At 40.4% G+C, this 23,044-nt stretch overlaps 1 pseudogene; it reads left to right on the top strand.

Annotated features, from left to right (window-relative positions):
- The first annotated feature begins 1,780 nt into the window (after positions 1-1,780).
- On the top strand, positions 1,781-5,171 carry LOC107760196 (cathecol O-methyltransferase 1-like; annotated as a pseudogene).
- Positions 5,172-23,044: the final 17,873 nt, after the last annotated feature.

Below are 23,044 nucleotides of genomic sequence, written 5' to 3'. Positions count from 1 at the left end.
GAACTCTCGGAACGCTCGGAACAACATTAAAACTAAGAATCACACCCCAAAACCAATTGAATCAAACTCATGAACTTCAAGTTCTTCAATTTACTTCCAATGCGCCGAAACGTACTTAAACTACTTGGAATGACACCAAATTTTGTGTGCAAGTCTTAAATCATATTACGGAACTATCCCCGGTCTCGGAATTTTTTTGGACCTCGATAACACCAAAACCCACTCCAAACCAAATTTAAAGAACTTCTAAAACCTTCTAAGAACCGACATTCAATATTCGGCACCAAAACGCTCCGGGTCATTCAAAACTCGATCCGAACGTACGCCAAATCCGAAACCATCATACTAATCTATTGGAACCGTCAAATCCCAATTCTGAGGTCATTCACTCCAAATGTTGACCGAAGTCAAACATGACCTTTTTAGCCAACCTTATGGAACCAAGTGTTCCGATTTCAACCTGAACCCTTCCATATCCCGAACTAACCATCCCCGCAAGTCATAAAATAGTAAAAACACGTATAGAAAATCTTATTTAGGGGGACGAGGTTCTAGAAAGCAAAACGACCAGTCGGGTCGTTACATATACATTCTACAACAACACAACTACACTCCTATATCAAATAAGTTGTACACTATATAAAATTCTCATTGGATATTTAATTCAGTTAAATTTTTTTCAGACCAATATTATGCAAAATAAAAACAAAAATAAAGTATTAAAAGTTTTCTTTCTTTGTAACTTCCAAAACCTTTTTATAGTCATTCCTTTGTATGCCTCATTTCAGTGAGAACCTAAATAACTTTCTATATTTATTAATTAACAGAGAAATTTATGGATTCTACACTCGAAATAAAATAAGTACAAAATGTAATATAATTTTTACAACGATAATGTAAAATTGAACATAAGAAAAATGCTTGAAGCAGGAAAGGGGGCCCGATGCATGAAATATCTTGTATTTACGTAAGGTTCGGAGAAGAGTCGCACCTATGAAATGTGATGTCGACAACCTACCCTAATACAAGCATTAATGGCTACTTCCACTGTTCGAACTCGTAACCGCCTAAAAAAATAACTGTATTATTGTTCCAAAGCCCCCTTCAACGATAATGTGAAATGGATCATGAGAAAAAACTCTTGAAGGAGAAGAAGTGAATTTTAATAGCACAGCAAGCATTTCATTAATTAAACATCAAAATAACACACATCTCCTAATCATCACGATTTCGACGCACCAACAACTCACACAGGAAGCAACAATGCAACTCACAAAGGAAACAAAAAGACCCAATATTGGGTTCTAATCAGAAGCGGATTTAGAATTTGGGTTTTACTTTTAAGCTTTTTAGTATTAAACTTATTATATTCATAAAATCATAAGTTCAGACTTACTATTTATTGCAATTTACATATGTATATTTATACTTCGCATTAAAAATAGTAGATTCAGATAAACTCAATGCCCAAATGCTCCATTCGCCTCTGGGTTCTTAATACTCTTGTTATATCGTCCAACTCCAAATGCAAGTTCATTCCAATTTTATCAGATGCCACTATAGAGATGACTCCAAATGTTCAATGCTAGGTGTGTAATAGAATATATAATTGCTGTTACTCATATGGTTCTAAGCCATCCTTACCTCATAAGCTAATTTATAAGATTAAATATGGCCTAAAGTTAAAAAATAACTATAAAAAATATCCTTAAAAAGTGAAATTAATTAGTAACCACACAGACTTTAACCAATATGACAATTCTTAACCAAAGTCACAACTAATACTTATAAAAAGCCTAACAAAAACCTTCTAAAAGGAAAACACTACAAGAGTAAATTACATTACAACTCTTTTAGCTACTTCTTGTCTCTAGATTTTTAGCTATGGAATCCTCAACCAAAAGCCAAATACCAACACAAACAGAAGAAGAGCGTAACTGCACATATGCCATGCAACTATTGACATCTTCAGTCCTCCCCTTTGTATTAAATTCAACAGTCCAATTGGAAGTTTTTCAAAAATATTAGCCAAAGCTAATGACACTAAACTTTCAGCTTCTCAAATTGTTACTCAAATTCCAAACTGCAAGAATCCTGATGCTGCTACTATGTTGGATAGGATGCTTTTTGTCTTGGCTAGTTACTCATTGTTTACTTGTTCCATTGTTGAGGAAGAAAATGGTGGATCGAAAAGAGTGTATGGTTTGTCACAAGTGGGAAAATTCTTTGTTAGAGATGAAGATGGTGCATCAATGGGGCCACTTTTGACTTTGCTTCAAGATAAAGTATTCATTAACAGCTGGTAAGTTTTGTGGGAGGTGGAATAAAATAATATCACGTTTGATGGGATAATGTGAAATAAGATGAGTTATCCACAATTAACTCTGAAACTAAATTTATACTATGTTTGGTTGACCTATAAATTCATCGTGGAATAAATTTATACCATCAACTAAACATAGTATAAATTGAGTACCAAACTTTGGAGCATTATTAAGGCGTCGAAGCCATTAGATATATACTTTCAAGATGAAAGCTCAAAAAAATGTTTTAAGTTACGGCACCAGAATAAAGAAATACATCTATAGATAAAAAGTTAATAATTATTTATTCTCTCAACTTAACTAATTCATAAGCCATTTAGATAAATTTGATTCTTAGATTGACCTTAATTTAGTTAAATCGTACGTGGGAGTTGAGGAAATCTATGTTGTACTAAATACTTCTCGAAGATGTTGGTCCTTTTATTTTTATTTATTATTCTATAGTGTAAAAGTTATATATCATGTGTGGTCTTTGTTACGTGACACAATTTGACCAACTTCTCACTAAATATATGATGTGAAATAATGTTAAAAAAATAAAATATAAAATCGAAAACTATATTAAAATGATATTAATCTCTTTTTTTTAAAATGAGGCACGACAAAATTAGATCATATATGACTCTCTTTCTAATTTTAAATTACAGGTTCGAATTAAAAGATGCAGTTCTTGAAGGAGAAGTTCCATTTGACAGGGTACATGGTGTATGTGCATTTGAATATTCAAAATCGGACCCAAAATTCAATGATGTTTTCAACAAGGCGATGATCAATCACACTACTGTAGTTATGAAAAAAATACTTGAAAATTACAAAGGTTTCGAGAACCTTAAAACTTTGGTTGATGTTGGAGGTGGTCTTGGAATTAACCTCAAGATGATTGCATCTAAATACCCCACAATTAAGGGCACTAATTTTGATTTGCCACATGTTGTTCAACATGCCCCTTCCTATCCTGGTACCTTGATCTCATTCTTGTTTTATTGTTTACTTTACTTTGACAATCTGGTCCAACACTAGTTAAATTTACTTAATTCACATCATGAAAAATCGTTAGATATTTCCCTTAGCTTATATACATTGAAATGCTAAATATTACTCCTATTATAGCTTTTAGCTTCAAACGTAGACATAAAGGAAGTGAGTCACAGTCAGAGGCGTATCTAGGTTAAGGGATATTAGTTCACGTGAACTCATACTCTACTCTCTAAACCATGTATAATAAAGTTATATTTCTTCAATAATACATAAATATATGTGCGTGCACCCATGCATAAAGATTTCTTTGGTGCAATTATTATTGGGTGTACCTCTATAAGTAAAATTGGCGGTTTAAATTCCACTCTGGGTGGTCATATTTTTGGCACGAAGTATAGATATATATGTGAAAATCACTAAAATTTCAAAAAGAATGTAATTTTGAACCTATAATTTCAAAAGTGTAGTGAGTTTATGGTAAGAGACTAAAGTTAAACACTCAAATGTAAAGGTCTAGATCCACCCCATCATAACAGTACACTCCTCCTCTTGAAATTCTGGATCCGCCTCTGGTCACAGTAATGTCATATTACATGATTATGCAATTACATCAAACTGAATTAAACCTTATCTAAAATGGTAGAGCTTTATCGATAGATATAAGATTTTCTTGTACATATACAATCAATTCTTAACTTGAATTAAGTTTGTGATCATAATATTGCAGGGGTGGAACATGTCGGGGGAGATATGTTTGAAAGTGTTCCAGAAGGAGATGCTATTTTTATGAAGGTACGTCCAAATCTTTGAGGAGTTGAATAGGCTTAGCAGAAGAAGTAATAAAGGGCTTCTCTTTTGTGAAATGTCAAATAATTTTAAAATCAATTAAGCTTACCAAAATGTCTAATATTTGGATGTGGAGGAAGTCATCAATAGAAGTTGCAAAAGGTATTTGTTGGTTTTGGCTATTCTTTTTCTTCCTGAGGTCTAGCTATTCTGGGCACCCTTCCTAGAAGTTGGCCTGGAACTCTAGATGCTCATAGATTGTAGTAAGTTTTTGTTTGTTATGGTAATATTCACGGTTTATTACCAAAAGTAAATAAGTCTAGTTTTATTAATTTGGAACGGGGGGGGGGAGGGGAATTCGGGGAGGGGGAGTAATAACATGCCAAAACGACTTCTATTTTATGAGGATGGTGTCTGGGTTAGCTTGCATGCGTATGAGTATGGTGTCCGATTTAACTTGCATGAGCCTCGACTAATTCTATTGGGTACCTGCTACCTCGCATCAATACGGGTACCATGTAATTCTGCCTACCAAATCTTAGACAGATGAGAAGAAACCAACTAGTTTTTTTTCCTCCACTAAAATAACGTGCCACAACGACTAATAATTGTTTGTTTCTTAATGAAGTGGATTCTTCACGACTGGAGTGATAGTCACAACCTCAAGTTGCTAAAGAACTGCTACAAGGCTCTACCAGACAATGGAAAGGTGATTGTTGTTGAGGCCATTCTACCAGTGAAACCTGACACTGACACAGCTGTGGTTGGCGTCTTGCAATGTGATTTGATCGTGATGGCTCAATATCCTGGAGGCAAATAGCGATCTGAACAGGAGTTTCGAGCCTTGGCTACTGAAACCGGATTCAAAGGCGTTAACTTAATATGTTGTATCTGTAATTTTTGGGTCATGGAATTCTGCAAGTAGATTTCTACTGTGCGTTGAGTTTCTACTCTGAGTATCAATTTATGGCAGTCTGGTACTGGAATTGCAGCTTAGTCCAGATTGAATGTTGATATTCCCAATAATATTTCTATTATTTCCCTTGTTTGTTTCTTTTGTATAAAAGGATGTTATTTTGAGTATTGGTAAACATATTTTCTAGGATATAAATTTTAACTTTCTCCAATTTTATATTGATATTCCTAGTAAGATTTATATGTCACGTGTCTCTGGTATAAGAATAGTTTCAATATACACAGACAGGCACTTGCGAAAGCATCTGTCTTGGAAGTCAGTTTCCTCACCATCTTAGTGGGACTAAGAGGGCTGCGATTGACAAAGTAGGGGGAGATGAATCTTGTCCATATTCATTTTATCGTACTCGAAGGAGTGGTGACTTGAGAGTACATACCAGATGAAATGATGGTAGCTCCATACGGGGGATTGTCTGGATGCATTAACTAGAAATTGGTGACTAAAATTGCAACATAGTCCTGATGGATTATAATAATCTCATGACCCAAATCTATTTTAGGTTGAGATGGTGCCTCGACACCATTGCTAGGCAAGCCAACAGTGAACAATCTAGTGATTTCCCATTTTAATAAGTTTTTCCAAGTAAATAATGTTCCTTAATTTAATAGATTTAGTAAGAAATAGATTTTAGATTGATAAAACGAAAGCAGGTACATGTATTTATGACCATAGGAATAAAACCAAAATCACAAGTCTACTAGTGTGTGCCAAGATCTTGTCTCATAAATGTATGGTCTACTAGTAGAATATGCAAAAGACTTCTACTCTATTGTCTGAAATAGAATAGAGAGAAAATATATCAAAAGAGAGACTCCACCTACTGCTGAACGACTCGGACGAGCAGCTCACCGTATAGTCTCGAACTAGAAGTCAAGCGTGCGCGCCAGACTGATAACTAGATGCACCTGCCTCTGATCCTGCACATCAAGTGCAGAATTGTAGCGTGAGTACATAAACAATATTTACCCAGCAAGTATCTAGTATATCCTCGAAGAAGTAGTGACGAAGGGTCTACTTCGACACTTACTATGAGCGAAAAATATAATAATATGAAGTTCTAATTAAACATGATATATAAAATGATAATAGAACTCAGAGCAGGAAAATAAGTAAACAATCCTGTCATTTCAAGTAAGAACCAAATCATTTCTCTCATCTAATCCTTTCACCTTTCAAGTCCATGAAACAATATTATGTATAAAAGGGATTCCAATATCTTTACGTACGAATGATGTCGAGGACGTAAGGCCCGAACCAAATATACATACAAATATATTGTGCACTGCCAAGGATCGAACGACCCGAACCATGGATACGTCAATTAACCTGTCGTGGTGAACGATTCGCTCCTATGAGAGTAGTGGAAATTTACCCCACTCCCGGAATATACTTGCGAAGCGGTTGGATATAGATTTTCTCAAATTATCATAATAACTCTCAATTCTTTTTCAAAAGAAGAAATTCAACTAGGAACCTTCAAAATATTAAAATCCTCAACCTCCGCTTTAATCAAAACAATTAGTAAGCATAAACAAGCAATGGTATCAACAAAACATGGTGTAAACCTAAATCTACCCAGACATAAGCATGAATAGAGCTACGCACGGACTCTCGTTGCTTCGTGCATACATAGCCCCCATAAATAGAAGTACATATTGATTAAGTTCACCTATGAGGTTAATTTCCCTCTTACAAGATTAGAAAAGAGACTTACCTCGTCTCAAGGCCTACTTTCCAGTTCAAGAATGCACTCACACCCTCAATTCGGTGCCGAATCATCCAAAACTAATCAAATAGTATATAAACTAATCAATACATACTAAAAAGTTCATATTCCAACTATCAAAGAGGTTACCCATCCCTAAATGTAAGATTCTTAAAATTCACCCCGGGCCCACATCATGAACTAAGATTCCGGAAAGTTTCGAAGAAAGTTGTTACCTATAACCTCATGAACTAAAATATGTGATTTCACTAGATTCCATAACCATTTTCGTGGTAAAATCCCATTTTATCAAAACCTAGGTTTTTCATCTAAACCCATGATTTCCACAAATTTTCATGTTAAAATCTACCCATAATCTATTTATTAAACTAAAATTAGGTAGAAATTACTTACCTTCAAAAGCTAGGTTGAAATACCCTTCTTTAAAGCTCTAAAATCGGCCAAGAGTGAAATAAATAAACCCAAAAAATGGTTTAAGTCCCGATTTTAAAACACACTGCCCAGTTGCCTTCTTCATCGCGAACATGACAGGGGCCTCGCCAACGCAGAGGCTGGCTTGGCCTACCCTTCATGAATGCGAGGCTCTATCATGAACGCGAAGAATTATAGCAGCCCCAAAGTCCAGCCCAGGCTCTTCTATGCGAACGCGAGTCACCTCACGTGAACTCGAACGCGAGTCGCCTCACGCGAACGTGAAGGTTACAGGTTCCAAACCTTCGCGAACGCGGACTAGATATCGCGAATGCGTAGCACAAAATACCCCAGCCCAAATTCCTTCATCGGGAACGCGAGAGTCTTTCCACGTTCGTGAGGAAGGAAACCAGAACTGGAATTTCTGGTTTTTCCAGCATAGCTCCGAGCGGTCCGAAGCTCACCCGAGCCACTCGAGACCCCGTCTAAATGCACCAAAAAGTCTGCAAACATGATACGGACCTACTTGAACTCTCGAAATGCATAAATTCACAACAAAACTAAGAATCATACCCTAAAAACAAATTGAATCAAAATATGAACTTCAAGTTTCCAAATTGCTCCGAACGTGCCGAATCATACATAGACTACTCGGACTGACATCAAATTTTGTGGACAAGTCTTAAATCACCATACGGAATTATTCGCGGTCTCAAAATTGCATTCGGACCTCGATATGACAAAAACCTAGTCCAAACCAAATTTAACGAACTTCAAAAACCTTCAAAGAGCCAAATTTTGATATTAGGCGCCGAAACGCTCCCGGGTCTTCCAAAACCCGATCCGAGCTTACATCAAGGTCCGGAATCATCATACAAACCTAATGGAACCATCAAATCCTGATTCCAAGGTCATTTGCTTAAAATATTAACCAAAGTCAAACTTAGCCTTTTTAGCCAACCTTAAGGAACCAGGTGTTCCGATTTCGACCCGAACTAACCATCCCCACAAGTCATAAAATAGTAAAAGCACGTGCGGGAAGTCTTATTCATGGGAATGTGTTCTAAAAAAAATGACCGGTCGGGTCGTTACATTCTCCACCACTTAAACAAATGTTCATCCTCGAACGAGTTTAGAATCATACCTGGGGTGCTTAATAAGTGTGGTGTCACGACCCTAACCCAGAACCCGGTCGTGATGGCGCCTCTCGTGAAGACAAGGCCAGCCAGTCTAACACATTTCATCCTTTTAAGCAATTAAATAGCATAAGAATAGTTCAAACATAATTTAATGGCACAATTAGCGGAAATAGGGATAACAAAGCGGAATTTCCAACTCGACACAACCCTAACCGGGGCGTCACAAGTCATGAGCAACTAAGGATCCTAATACGAGTTTACTAAATATAATATCTAGTACAACTGTTTGAAGAACTTAGAAATAATAAGATAAGGGAGACACGGGGATGCGGACGCCAACAACTACCTTGTAGTCTCCAAAACACCGCCTGGACTGGAAGGATCAACACTTAGGAGCGGGACCTGCTATGCCTGAATCTGCACACACCGTGTAGGGAGTAAAGTGAGTACTCCAACTTAGTGAGTAATAAATATAAATAATGACTGAAAGTAAGAAAACACGTAAAAGACAAGACATTCTATACCGAAGCAGTAAAAATCACTTAAAACCAGTAGACAGTGAAGAATCGAGTAAAATCCCTTTTTAACAAGTAAAACAAGTAATTGACAGGTAAGTAAACAAATAAAAGTTCGCCCCTCGAGGACAATATCAACAAAACCGCCCTCGGGCAACATCATAGAATAGTACCAGCCCCTCGGGCAATCACATGGAACAATACCAGCCCATCGGGCTCAAATAGAACAATACCAGCCCCTCGGGCTCAAATCTCACAACAGTGCCAGTCCGTCGGGCTCAATCTCACATCACAATGGGTACCCGCGCTCACTAGGGGTGTACAGACTCTGGGAGGGGCCCCTTACGACCCAAGCGCAATATCAAGCCATCTCGTGGCATCAAATCTAGGCCCTCGACCACATAACAGTCAAGCCACCTCGTGGCGTATATATCTCAGTCCCTCGGCCTTATTAATAATATCAACAAGCCACCTCGTGGCGTACATATCTCAAGCCCTCGGCCTCAAATCAATATTAGTGTTTCCTCACAACTAGGCCCTCGGCCTTACTCAGTCAAAAATACTCACAAGCCCCTCGGTCATTAGTAAAACAGTACGTCTCAGCCCCAAAACATCATTTAAAATATCATTTGTCTCAAAACGGAGTAAAAAGGGCTGAGTAGTAAAACAATGGAAAATTACATGACTGTGTTCAATTAATAAATCAAAACAGTGAGGAAATACTAATAAAAATCCCCGAAGGGTTCAAATGGATAGCACGAAGCTCAAATATGGCAATCAACCCAAATTGTGATGATAACAAATAAGTTTCAGTCAAATACGCGGTATAATCATCAATCGAGACGGACCAAGTCACAATCCCTAATAGTACACGACCCCACGCTCATCATCAAGCGTATGTCTCACCTCAATATAGCACTACGATGTGCAATTCGAGGTTTCAAACCCTCAGAGCATCATTTGCAATCATTACTCACCTCGAACCTGCTAAATCTCTAACTCGTGACGCCTTTGCCCCTCGAATCGGCCTCCACGCGCGTCGAATCTATCCAAAATCAGAACGAATACATCACAATATGCTAAGGGAACAAAGCCCAAGCGAAAACAATCGAATTACCATAATATTCCAGAATTTGGTCAAACCCGACCCCCGAACCCACATCTCGGAATTTGACAAAATTCCTAAAACTAGAATCCTTATACTCTCATGAGTCTAACCATACGAAAATTATCCAATTCCGATACCATTTGGTCCTTCAAATCATCATTTTACATTTTTGAAAGATTTCACAATTTTCTCCCAAAATTCTATCCTAAATCACGAATTAAATGATGAATTCATTGAAAGATTTATGTACTTTAGCCAAAACTGAGTTAGAATCACTTACCTCGATGAATTTCCTGAAAAACCTTCGAAAAATCGCCAAAATCCGAGTTCTGTAGGTCAAAATATCAACTAAAAACCAAACCTCGTATTTATAGAGTACCCCACAGATTTCCACCTCCGCGGACCGCACAAAATCGACCGCGGTCCGCACAAAGCCAATGTGGTCCGCACAAAAACGACCGCGGCCGCACAGGCTTTCCTCTACAGTGACAGGCTTTAGTATTTTGGCCATAACTTTCACTACATATGTCCAAATTGTGATATCTTTACTTTTTTGGAAACTACACACAACGGGCTACAACTTTTGTTTTTGAATCATCTCAAAATTCCTTGTAGATCAAAAGATATTAGCTTCCGAAGTAGGACCAGTGAAATGTCCCCCACCGCGGCCGCACTGCATTTTGTGCGGTCCGCACAACACCTACTGCAGCCGCACTTTATTTTGTGCAGTCCGCACAGCACATACCGCGGCCACACTCCTTTTTGTGTGGACCACATGGGTGGATTCCGAGGCCTGCAACCCTTCTGGACCTGCTACAACTATGATTTTCGGCCTAAAACATCCCGGAACCTACCCGGAACTCCCGGAACTTCAAACCAATTATACCAACACATCCCATGACATCGTTCAAACTTGTTCAAAACTTCAGAACGCTCACAACAACATCAATCACAAATTTAACATAGGATTCAAGCCTAAGAACTCCAAGAACTCTTAAATTATGCTTTCGATCAAAAAGTCTATCAAATCTCGTCCGAATGACCTAAAATTTTGCACACACATCCCAAATGACACAACAAAGCTACTGTCACTCTCGGAATTCCATTCTGACCCCTATATCAAAATCTCGCCTATCAATCGGAACCGCCAAAATATCAACTTCGCCAATTTAAGCCTAAATCTTTTCTACAACTCCAAAACCCATTCCGATCGCGCTCCTAAGTCACAAATCACCTCCCAAAGCTAACCGAACCATCAGAACTCACTTCCAAGCCTTCTAACACATAAGTCAGCATCCAGTTGACTTTTCCAACTTAAGCCTCTTAAAAGAGACTAAGTGTCTCAAACTTCACCAAACTCATTCCGGACTCGATCCGACCAACCCGATACCACAAAAACACGGATAACAAAGCATAAAGAAGCTGAAATGGGGGAAACAGAGCAGTAACTCATGAGACGACTGGCCGGGTCGTCACATCCTCCCCAACTTAAAAAAACGTTCGTCCTCGAACGAGTCAAGAATCATACTTGAAGCCTCGAACAGGTGAGGATATATGCTGCGCATCTCTCGCTCGGTCTCCCAGGTAGCCTCCTCTACGAGCCAACCTCTCCATTGCACTTTCACTGAAGCTATATCCTTTGACCTCAAATTCCGAACCTGACAACCCAAAATAGCTACAAGCTCCACATCATAGGTCAGATCATCATCTAACTGAACCGTGTTGAAGTCCAAAACATGAGACGGATCCCCGATATACTTCTAGAGCATAGAAACATGAAATACCGGATGCACACTCGACAAGCTGGGTGGCAAAACAAGCTCATAAGCCACCTCCCCAATCCTCAGAAGCACCTCAAAAGGCCCAATGAACCGATGACTCAATTTCCCTTTCTTCCCAAATCTCATAACACCCTTCATGGGTGAAACCTTCAACAAAACCTTCTCGCCAACCATGTAGAACACATCTCGAACCTTCCTATCAGCATAACTCTTTTTCCTCGACTGCGCTGTACGAAACCTCCCCTAAATCACCTTCACCTTCTCCAAAGCATCCTGTACCAAATTAGTCCCCAATAGCTTGACCTCACCAGGTTCGAACCAACCAACTGGAGATCTGCACCGCCTCCCATACAAAGCCTCATATGGAGCCATCTGAATACTTGACTGGTAGCTGTTGTTATAAGCAAACTCTGCAAGCGGTAGGAACTCATCCTATGACCCTCCGAAATCAATAACACAAGCACACAACATGTCCTCTAATAGCTGAATAGTACGCTCAGACTGCCCGTCCGTCTGAGGATGAAAAATTGTGCTCAACTCAACTTGAGTACCCAACTCTCTCTGCACAGCTCTCCAAAACTACGAAGTAAACTGAGTACCTCTATCTGAAATGAAGGAAACTGGAATGCCATGCAAACGAACAATCTCTCGGATATAAATCCCTGCCAACCGCTCTGAAGAATAGGTAGTACATACAGGAATGAAGTGCGTGGACTTGGTCAGCCGATCTACAATTACCCAAATAGCATCGAACTTCCTCAAAATCCGTCGAAGTCCAACAACAAAGTCCATAGTGATTCTCTCCCACTTCCACTCAGGAATATCCATCTGTTGTAGCAAGCCACCCGGTCTTTGATGCTCATATTTCACTTGCTGACAATTGAGACACCGAGCTACAAATCCCACAATATCTTTCTTCATTCTTCTCTACCAATAGTGTTGCTTCAAATCTTGATACATTTTCGCGACACCCGGATGGATGGAATACCGCGAGCTATGGGCCTTCTTCAGAATCCACTCCCGAAGCCCATCCATATTGGGCACGCAAATCCGGCCCTACATCATCAACACCCCATCATCACTGATGGTCACATCTCTAGCATCATTATGCTGAACTCTGTCCTTAAGGACAAGCAAATACGAATCATCATATTGGCGCTCTCTGATGCGATCATATAATGAAGACCGAGAAACTACACACGCCAATACCCGACTAGGCTCCGAAATGTCTAATATTACAAACCGATTGGCCAAGGCCTGAACATCAACTGCAAGAGGTCTCTCCCCAACTGGAATACATGCCAAATTCCCCATACTCACTACCATTCGGCTCAAAGCATCGCCACCACGTTGGCCTTTCTTGTATGGTACAATATAGTGATATCATAATCCTTAAGCAACTCTAACCATCTCCACTGCCTCAAATTAAAATCCTTTTTCTTGAACAAATGCTGAACACTGCGATGATCAGTGAACACCTCATAAGATACGCCATACAGGTAATGCCTCCAAATCTTCAATGCATGAACTATGGCAGCCAACTCCAAATCATGAACGGGGTAGTTCTTCTCATGGGGCTTCAACTGATGAGAAGCATAAGCTATAACTCTACCCTCCTACATCAACACACAACCAATCCCAACTCTTGAAGCATCACAATACACGGTATATGAACCTGAAGCTGATGGTAAAACCAACATTGGAGCTGTGGTCAAAGCTGTCTTGAGCTTCTAAAAGCTCTCCTCACACTCGTCCTACCATACAAATGTAGCACCCTTCTGAGTCAACTTGGTCAAGGGTGATGCGATAGATGAGAATCCCTGAACAAACCGGCGATAATAGTCTGCCAAACCAAGAAAAATGCGAATCTCTGTGGTTGAGGACGGTCTGGGCCAATTCTGAGCTGCCTCTATCTTCTTCGGATCAACCTGAATACCCTCGCTGGACACCACGTGCCCCAAGAAAGCCACTGAACTGAGCCAAAACTCACACTTGGAAAATTTTGCATAAAGCTTCTCCTCCCTCAATCTCTACAATATAACTCTCAAATGCTCCGCATGCTCCTCCAACTATGCGAATACACCAGAATATCATCAATGAAGACTATGACGGATAAATTGAAATACGGCTAGAACACGCCGTTCATCAAATGCATGAACACTGCTGGGGCATTGGTCAGCCCAAAAGACATCACCAAGAACTTATAGTGACCATATCGGGTCCTTAAACCCGTCTTAAGAATATCCGAGTCCCTGATCTTCAACTGGTGATAACCTGAATGAAGATCAATCTTGGAGAACACCCTCGCTCCCTGAAGCTGGTCAAATAAATCATCAATGCGAGGCAAAGGATACTTGTTCTTAATTGTTACATTGTTCAATTGCCTATAATCAATGCACATTCTCATTGTGCCATCCTTCTTCTTCACAAACAGAACTAGCGCACCCCAAGGTGACACACTAGGCCGAATGAACCCCTTATCTAGGAGCTCCTAAAGTTGCTCCTTCAATTCCTTCAACTCCGCTGGTGCCATACGATATGGTAGAATAGAAATGGGCTGAGTGCCCGACACCAGGTCAATACCAAAATCAATATCCCTGTCCGGTGGCATGCCCAGCAGGTCTGCAGGAAACACATCCAGAAAATCCCTCACAACTGGAACAGAATCAATACTGGGAGTCTCAGCTCCAACATCCCTTACAAACGCTGGGTATGAAAGACAACCCATCCCAACCATACGCTGGGCTCTCAAGAAAGAGATCACTCTACTAGGAATATAATTAGTCACACCATGCCAATCGATCCGCGGTACACCTGACATAGCCAATGTGACTGTCTTAGTATGACAGTCCAGAATAGCACGACACGGAGATAACCAATCCATGCCCAAAATGACATCAAAATCCACCATGCTCAATAGTAATAGATCCACTCGGGTCTCCAGACCCCCAATAGTCACCACACATGACCGTTACACACGGATCTACAACAACAGTATCGCCCACCGGGGTAGATACATGAACAGGTAAAGCAAGAAACTCACAGGGCATACCCAAATAACGAGCAAAATATGATGACACATAAGAAAAGGTGGAACCAAGATCAAATAATATAGAGGCATCTCTATGGCAGACTGAAACAAAACCTGTGATAACAACATCTAAATCAATAGCATTGGGTCTGCCTGGGAGTGCATAGAAATGAGCTTGGCCACTTCCTGATTGACCTCCCCTTCTGGGGCGATCCCTGGATGCCTAACCTCCACCCCTAGCTGGCTGGGCAGGTGGTGAAGTAACTGGAGCAGAAGTCGAGGGATGACCCCTCTGCTGAGAAAAACTAGCAACCCGACAAGGACACTGCCTCCACATGTGGCCCATCTCACCAAACGCATAACAACTCTCAGGTGCTGGAGAAGGGGACTGAAGGGAACCCTCGCACCAGAGTGACTAGCAGATGCACTCGGCATAGAAGAGCCCTGAGCTGATGGGGTACAAGATGAGCTCTGAGCTGGGAGGGAGCTGAGTGATAACTGGCCCTGCTGAGATCCATGATAACCATGACCTGAAGATGCCCCATGATGACCCATACGGGCTGACTGAGTAGGCCTAAAAGAACGTACTCTACCATGCTGAAACTAGCCCCTCGAAGGAGCACCACTATAACTGCCTGACCCTCGAGGCCTCTTAGCCTTCCTCTCATTCGCTCCTGACAACGAACTGTCTCAATCTCACGGGCGATGTCAACCACCTCCTCGAGCGTAGCACCCATCACTCTCTCTTTGTTTATAAGAATACAGAGACGATAAGTAAGGCCATCAACAAATCTCCTGATCCTCTCACGATCTGTCGGAACCATCCAGACGGAATGATGAGCCAACTCAAAAATCCTTGAATAAAATTGTGACACAATCATATCCCCCTGTCGCAACCACTCAAACTGCCTACGCAGCTCCTCTCTGCGGGACTGCGGCACATACTTCTCCAGGACGAGAACGGAGAACTCCTGCCAAGTGAGGGGTGCTGCTCCCACAGGCCTATGCCTCTCATACACCTCCCACCAAGTGAAGGCAGCCTCAGAAAACTGAAAGGTAGTAAATGCCACACCACTAGACTCGAGAATCCCTGTTGTACGGAGCATCCGCTGGAACTTATCCAAGAAACCCTGGGCATCCTCGCCCTCTGCTCCGGTGAATGTCGGAGGCTGGAGTTTGACAAACCTTTTAAGACGACGCTGCTCATCCTCTGGCATAGCTGGCACAACAAACTCCTGAGCTGGTGCAATCGGCTGAGTTGGAGGTGCCCCCAGCGTCTGAAGTCCCTGCACTACCTGCTCAGGTGTGCGAGCAGAGGGGGTCTGATTGCCTCCCCTGGCCTGTGAAGTAGCTACTGTTGTGGTGGCTAAAACTGCCTAAGCCAGGCCAGTACAAACTAATAAGATCTGTGGCAAGTTCCCCTATAGACCTGGGATCACGATGGGCACAGTTGGTGCCTGAATTGGTGCTGCTGGAGCCTGATCCTAAGCTGGGGCAGCTGGTGGATCAAGAGGTGCTGCCCTCGCCTCTCTACCTCTGCCACGGCCACGACCGTGTCCGTGGCTTCTGGTGGCACTGGTGGTAGCCTACCTCATCCGGTAGGTCGCGTCCTCACTATCTGTGAGATAATGGAATGACAAAAGTTTATTACTCGAACCTACAAGTTCGCACGATAAGAATTTCAAAAATATGAAGTTTTTTCTAAAGGTTCTCCAGCCTCACGAGGATAAATATAGACGTCTCCGTACCTATCAGCGAGACTCTACTAAACCTTTTCATGACTCGTGAGACCTATGTAACCTAGGCTCTGATACCAACTTTTCACGACCCTAACCTCGAACCCGGTCGTGATGGCACCTCTCGTTAAGACAAGGCCAGCCAGTCTAACATATTTCATCCTTTTAAGCAGTTAAATAGCATAAGAACAGTTCAAACATAATTTAATAGCACAATTAGCGGAAATAGAGATAACAAAGCAAAATTTCCAACCCGACACAGCCTTAACCGGGGTGTCACAAGTCATGTACAACTAAGGATCCTGATACCAGTCTATTAAATACAATATCTGGTACACCCGTTTGAAGAACTTAGAAATAATAAGATAAGGGAGACACGGGGGCTGCAGATGCCAACAACTATCTCGTAGTCTCTGAAACACCGCCTGGACTAGAAGGATCAGCACTCAGGAGCGGGACCTGCTATGCCTGAATCTGCACACACGGTGTAGGGAGTAAAGTGAGTACTCCAACTTGTCGCGCCCCCTTTTTCTCGAAAAATCGGGTTTATGACATTTGGGAGGATAACTCGTTCCCTTTTGGTAATAGGGTATTTTTATTTGAAGAGTTGCCACCTAATGATTAAGTGCATTAGGACACTAGGAAGAATTTCTTTAGAAAAATCAGAGTTTGGGTAAGGGCTAGAAATTATCTCGAGGGGAGGGTGTTAGGCACCCCTTAAGATCCACTAGTGTGGTTCCCGGCCATGCTACAATTGTGACTTAAGTACAAATAATAAATATGCAAATAAGGGTTTCAAATATGAGGGGTTGTCACATTGTGATTGCAAATAAGTTAAAGTTTGAGGAAACAAGGAAGCTGAAATTTGAGAAAAAGGAGCTTTGAAATTTTGAATGTAATAAAATAAACAAGTAAAGGGAAGGGGGTCCTAGGTTTATAAATAATATGGATCACATCAATGCAATACCCGGTAATCACTCCTCATAAGAGGGGTTACACGTGGTATTAGCGCACCGGTCATCATATCCATATCTACCCTTTCCCACCCCGTTGAGGTATTAAACACGGAATGGTTTCATTTACTTATTGCATGCTAGTATCCGCCCCAATCCTATCAGTCCCGGAGGCATTTGGGACTACTAGTCCTAAAGGGAAGGGAGATTTGGGCTTTGTATGGTTTAAAAGGATAAAATTCTAAAGCGACAAACAAAAACACATAAGACAGATATAGGAAACTCATAACAATTTAAAAGGCTCAAACAGGCCTCCTCACTTAAAGATAGATTGTTTAGCATGTCTTGCAGATACTAGTTGTGGTCTGAAATAAACTTAAACGTTAAGGAGGCAGACTGGTCTATTACACATTTTAGATAAGAAACTGGAATCAGACTTGCCTGCTGGTTGGAATTAACAGTGTCTGATTCAATTATCTAATTTACCTTATAGCTTGCCTAGGTGAAACCTATAGGCATGATATCTAAATACGAGAGAAAGATACTGATTTCAGAAGTAGATTTATTAACAACAGGAACATAAGTTCTGCAAGCGTTTAAGCAATGCTATTATTGATTTTAAACTTATAAGCAAGTTGAGGGATTCAGATTAGTTGCTTATTCCTATAGGCATGCTTTCTAAGTGTGACTGATTTTAACTTTTACGAAAATGTAGAAATCCTATAGGCATGGCGTCTAAAACGCTGATTTTTATTATTTAAGCCTATATATCATTTGCGTAGTGATGTATACATATGCAGTATTCAGAAACCCTATAGACATGCTTTCTATATGATAGGCAAAATGTAGAATCCTATAGTCATGTTCTCTATATGAGATGCAGAAATGCAAAAGCTATTGATATGATATATATGCAGAACATATAGGCAGGATTTCTAAGATGCAAAAGTGCAGAAATTTATAGACAGGATTTCTATATGAAAATGTAGAAGTGGAGAACCTAAAACAGGATTTCAAAGATGCCGAAATGTAGAACTTGCCATGATTTGTAGAAATAAAGACCTAATGAGCATGATATTTACCCTTATGCATACATGAGTACCCCTCTTCTTTTCACTATAAGCCCCCATGAGTTATTACAAATTATTACAGCCCAAAATGAAGAAAAGAAAGTAAAAATTACATCAGAAAGCTAAAATCCCAACCAAGAAGAGCCTAATTCAGACTTCTGTATGAAGCATGAAGTAAACCAACTCCAAAGATCAAATTCCAAAGCCTTTATCCTATTTGGGATGTGTCAGAGTTCCCTAAGAGTCTCAAGTGGACTCCCAGCAGTGCTTACACCCAAATATATTGAAGAATTGGATTATAGTGCAATGTGGAATGGCCAGCCCTCAAATGGCCAAGTTTAGAGGGAGCTCAAAGTCCCAAATAGGAAGGGGGCAGAACTTAGAATCTAAGAGAGAGTGAAAGTGCATAGAGGGGATTTTGGGGAAGGCCAAGACAGGATGGTGGTCATACCTAGCAATTAGGAGTGCTGGCACACCCCTAACCAGCCTGTTAGCCACATTGTTTGGGAGTTAGGATCCATTAAAGGATCAGGTCCAGACATGAGCAGCAATTTGGATACTGCCATGCCTGAACCTTAACTCAAACACATAGAAGGGAATAAGGGTATGGGGAATTCACACATCAACAAATGCAAAGAGAACATCATATTCAATACAGAACATAAACAACAAAGTAGACAAGATTGTTAAAACTGTAAAGCAAACACATAGGGATGAAGCCGAAAGTTAAATTAGAACATACCAGTTTCAGGGAAATAAGAAAAGAAGAGCAGTAGTAAAGCCAAATTGCAAACACACAGCCAGAAGATTTTAGAAGAGAGTAGAGTGTTGAATTGAGAATGTAGGAGTATTGAAATTGAAAGTGTTCAATAAGTGTTGTGTAAGTTTTGAACTCAAGGTCTTAAAGAGTATTGAATTGGAAGTCCCTAAAAGTACATAAAGGTCGTGCCCTTTATAGTGCAGAAAGCAAGTAAGAAAAGGTAAGAAAATAGTTTCAAAATCAATCACATAAGGTCTCCCTTCAATTAAGGGATTCTGATTTCAAACGGGAAAGATAATTAAGGAAAGAGTTTAATCAAGATCTTTTCCAAAGTAGCACAAGATGGGTAAATACACAGAAGTTATTTAAGGAAAGAGTTTGATAGCAACACAATTTGTGCAAATAAGGAAAGGCAATCAATCAATAGCCAGTAAAAAAATCAAAAATTGAGTTTTGGTATGAATCCAACCAGAAAAGGTGAAGAAAGGTTTAATTAAAGAAAAATCAGTAACAATCAATCGATCCTTATTAAAATAAATTCTTGTAACGACCCGACTTGTCGTTTTAAGAATTAACGCCTCGTTCAACGACTTAAGATCTCGACTAGCTTCATAATATGTATTATGACTTGCATTTGAGGTCGAGTTTGGTTTTCGGAAGATTCAGAGTTAAATATAAAAAATATTTTGAGGCTTAAGTTGGAAAAAGTCAACCGGAAGTTGACTTATGTGTTAGAGGGTTCGGATGTGAGTTCTGATGGTTCGGTTAGCTTCGGATGGTGATTTGTGACTTAGGAGAGTGATCGGAAGTAGTTTTGGAGGTACGGTATAGAATTAGGCTTGAATTGGCGAAGTTAGTATTTTGGCGAATTCCGGTTGATAGGTGAGATTTTGATCCGAGGGTCGGAATGGAATTCTGAGAGTTTTTGTAGCTTTGTTATGTCATTTTGGACTCGTCTGCAAAACTTGAGGTCATTCGGACTAGTTTTCATGTGTTTCGGCATCGGTTATGAAATTTGAAAATTAAATAAGTTCTTAGTCTTGAATCCATGCATAATTGGTGATTTTGATGATATGTGATGTGATTTGAGGCCTCGACTAAGTCCGTGATGTGTTTTCAGACTTGTTGGTGCTTTTGGTTGAGGTCCCGGGGGCCTCGGGTGTGTTTCGGGTGAGTTTTGAGCGAGTACGGACACCCCGGAACTTAGAAAAATGGAGAGGGCAGCAGTGGCGGCGCGGACCGCGCTCCTTCTCGCGCTGGGCGCGCGGCCGCGCAGGGGAAGAATCTGCAGGTCACTGGTCCTACTTCGGAATCTCATATCTTTTTATCCACAAGGAATTTTGTGGTGATTCAAAAATGAAAGTTGTATCCCTTCGTGTCTAGTTTCCAGAAAAGTAAAGATATTGCAATTTGGATATCTGTAGAGAATGTTATGGCCAAAATACTAAAGCCTGTCCCTGTAAGCAAGGCCTGCGCAACCGCGGACGTTTCTGCACGGACCCCGCTGATTTTGCGCGGACCGCGGTAAATTTTGTGCGGTCAGCGGTGTCGGAATCCGAGGGGTACTCTATAAATACGAGGTTTTGGGTTTTTATTTGATATTTTGACCTAGAGACCTCGGATTTTGGCGATTTTTCGAAGGTTTTTCAAGAAATTGGTCGGGGTAAGTGATTCTAACTCTAATTTGGTTAGAGTACATGAATCTATCACTAAATTCATCATTTAATTCGTTATTTGAGATGGAATTTGGGAAGAAAATTGTGGAACCTTTCAAAAATGTAAAATGATGATATGAAGAACCAAATGATATCGGAATTGGATAATTTTGGTATGGTTGGACTCGTGGTTGAATGGGTGTTCATATTTTGCTACTTTCATCGGATTCTGAGACGTGGGCCCCACGCACAATTTTGAGTTAAATTTTGGATTTTAATGAAAAATGTAGAAATTCATATGTAATTAATTCTTATAATTTTTATTGACTGGATTGAATTGTTTATGACTAGATTTGAGAATTTCGGACACGAATTCGCGAGGCAAAGGCTTGAGTTGGCCGTGGAAATTCGAGGTAAGTGTTTGTTCTAACTTTGGCTTGAGGGAATAGGATTAGGATGTTATTTTCTACTTGCTAATGTGAAGTACAGTGTATAGGCATGGTGACGGTTATCTATGCACCGGAGTCTAGCATGACCGCGGGTCTTAATTGCTTTTAATTCGAATAATGTGACACAATCTCCTTGTTTACTTGATGAGTTTCATATAATGTGAACGATTGAGGTAGAATTGTGATTGGTGTACTTTTGGAGCGTTATTTCGAACAAGAATGTGTTAGTTGAGGAAGAAGTGATTTAAAAAGAGAATGTGTTGTGAGTACTCCCTTGCCGGGATGTGTAGACTGATATATGTACTCTCCCTTGTTGGGATATTTTGGGCTGTTAGCTGTACCCTTGTCGGGTTAAAGGTATTGAGTTGTTATCCTCCCCTGAAGGGGCCTACTATATCAAGTCAGATGTTACACATGATATTATGGGATCGTGTGGCACGCCGTCCACTTATATATGATATTATGGGATCGTGTGGCACGCCATCCACTTATATATGATATTATGGGATTGTGTGGCACGCTGTCCACTTATATATGATATTATGGGATCGTGTGGCACGCCGTCCACTTATAAATGATATTATGGGATCGTGTGGCACGCCGTCCACTTATATATGATATTATGGGATCGTGTGGCACGCCGTCCACTTATATATGATATTATGGGATCGTGTGGCACGCCGTCCACTTATATATGATATTATGGGATCGTGTGGCACGCCGTCCACTTATATATGATATTATGGGATCGTGTGGCACGCCGTCCACTTATATATGATATTATGGGATCGTGTGGCACGCCGTCCACTTATATATGATATTATGGGATCGTGTGGCACGCCGTCCACTTATATATGATATTATGGGATCGTGTGGCACGCCGTCCACTTATATATGATATTATGGGATCGTGTGGCACGCCGTCCACTTATATATGATATTATGGGATCGTGTGGCACGTCGTCCACTTATATATGATATTATGGGATCGTGTGGCACGCCGTCCACTTATATATGATATTATGGGATCGTGTGGCACGCCGTCCACTTATATATGATATTATGGGATCGTGTGGCACGCCGTCCACTTATATATGATATTATGGGATCGTGTGGCACGCCGTCCACTTATATATGATATTATGGGATCGTGTGGCACGCCGTCCACTTATATATGATATTATGGGATCGTGTGGCACGCCGTCCACTTATATATGATATTATGGGATCGTGTGGCACGTCGTCCACTTATATATGATATTATGGGATCGTGTGGAACACCGTCCACTTATATATAATATTATGGGATCGTGCACGAAGGGTGATGACGTGAACTTTCTGTTTGTTGTGTTTACTTGTTATTGACAATTCAAGTGTATTAAATGTTTAGATCACTTTACTCTTGTAATTCGTTGTGTTGGAATCCATAGTGTTTACAATACTTTGCCTTATTATTTTAATATGTTCAATACTTCAAATTTCAAGAATTGTTACATTCTTAGCTCAATTGATTTCTCGACTAAAGTTTCCTTAAACCGTTTGAGGTTGTACTTTACTTAAAAAGGAATTTCTACTATGTTTTGATTTATTAATTTTTCGTATTAAAGGTAATGATTCCTTCGATATTGTACTTTAATTGAAAATGG

The sequence above is a fragment of the Nicotiana tabacum genome, chromosome 1, assembly GCF_000715075.1.
Source record: "Nicotiana tabacum cultivar K326 chromosome 1, ASM71507v2, whole genome shotgun sequence".
In the NCBI taxonomy this organism is placed as follows: Eukaryota; Viridiplantae; Streptophyta; class Magnoliopsida; order Solanales; family Solanaceae; genus Nicotiana; species Nicotiana tabacum.
This window is presented reverse-complemented; position numbering and strand designations above follow the sequence as displayed.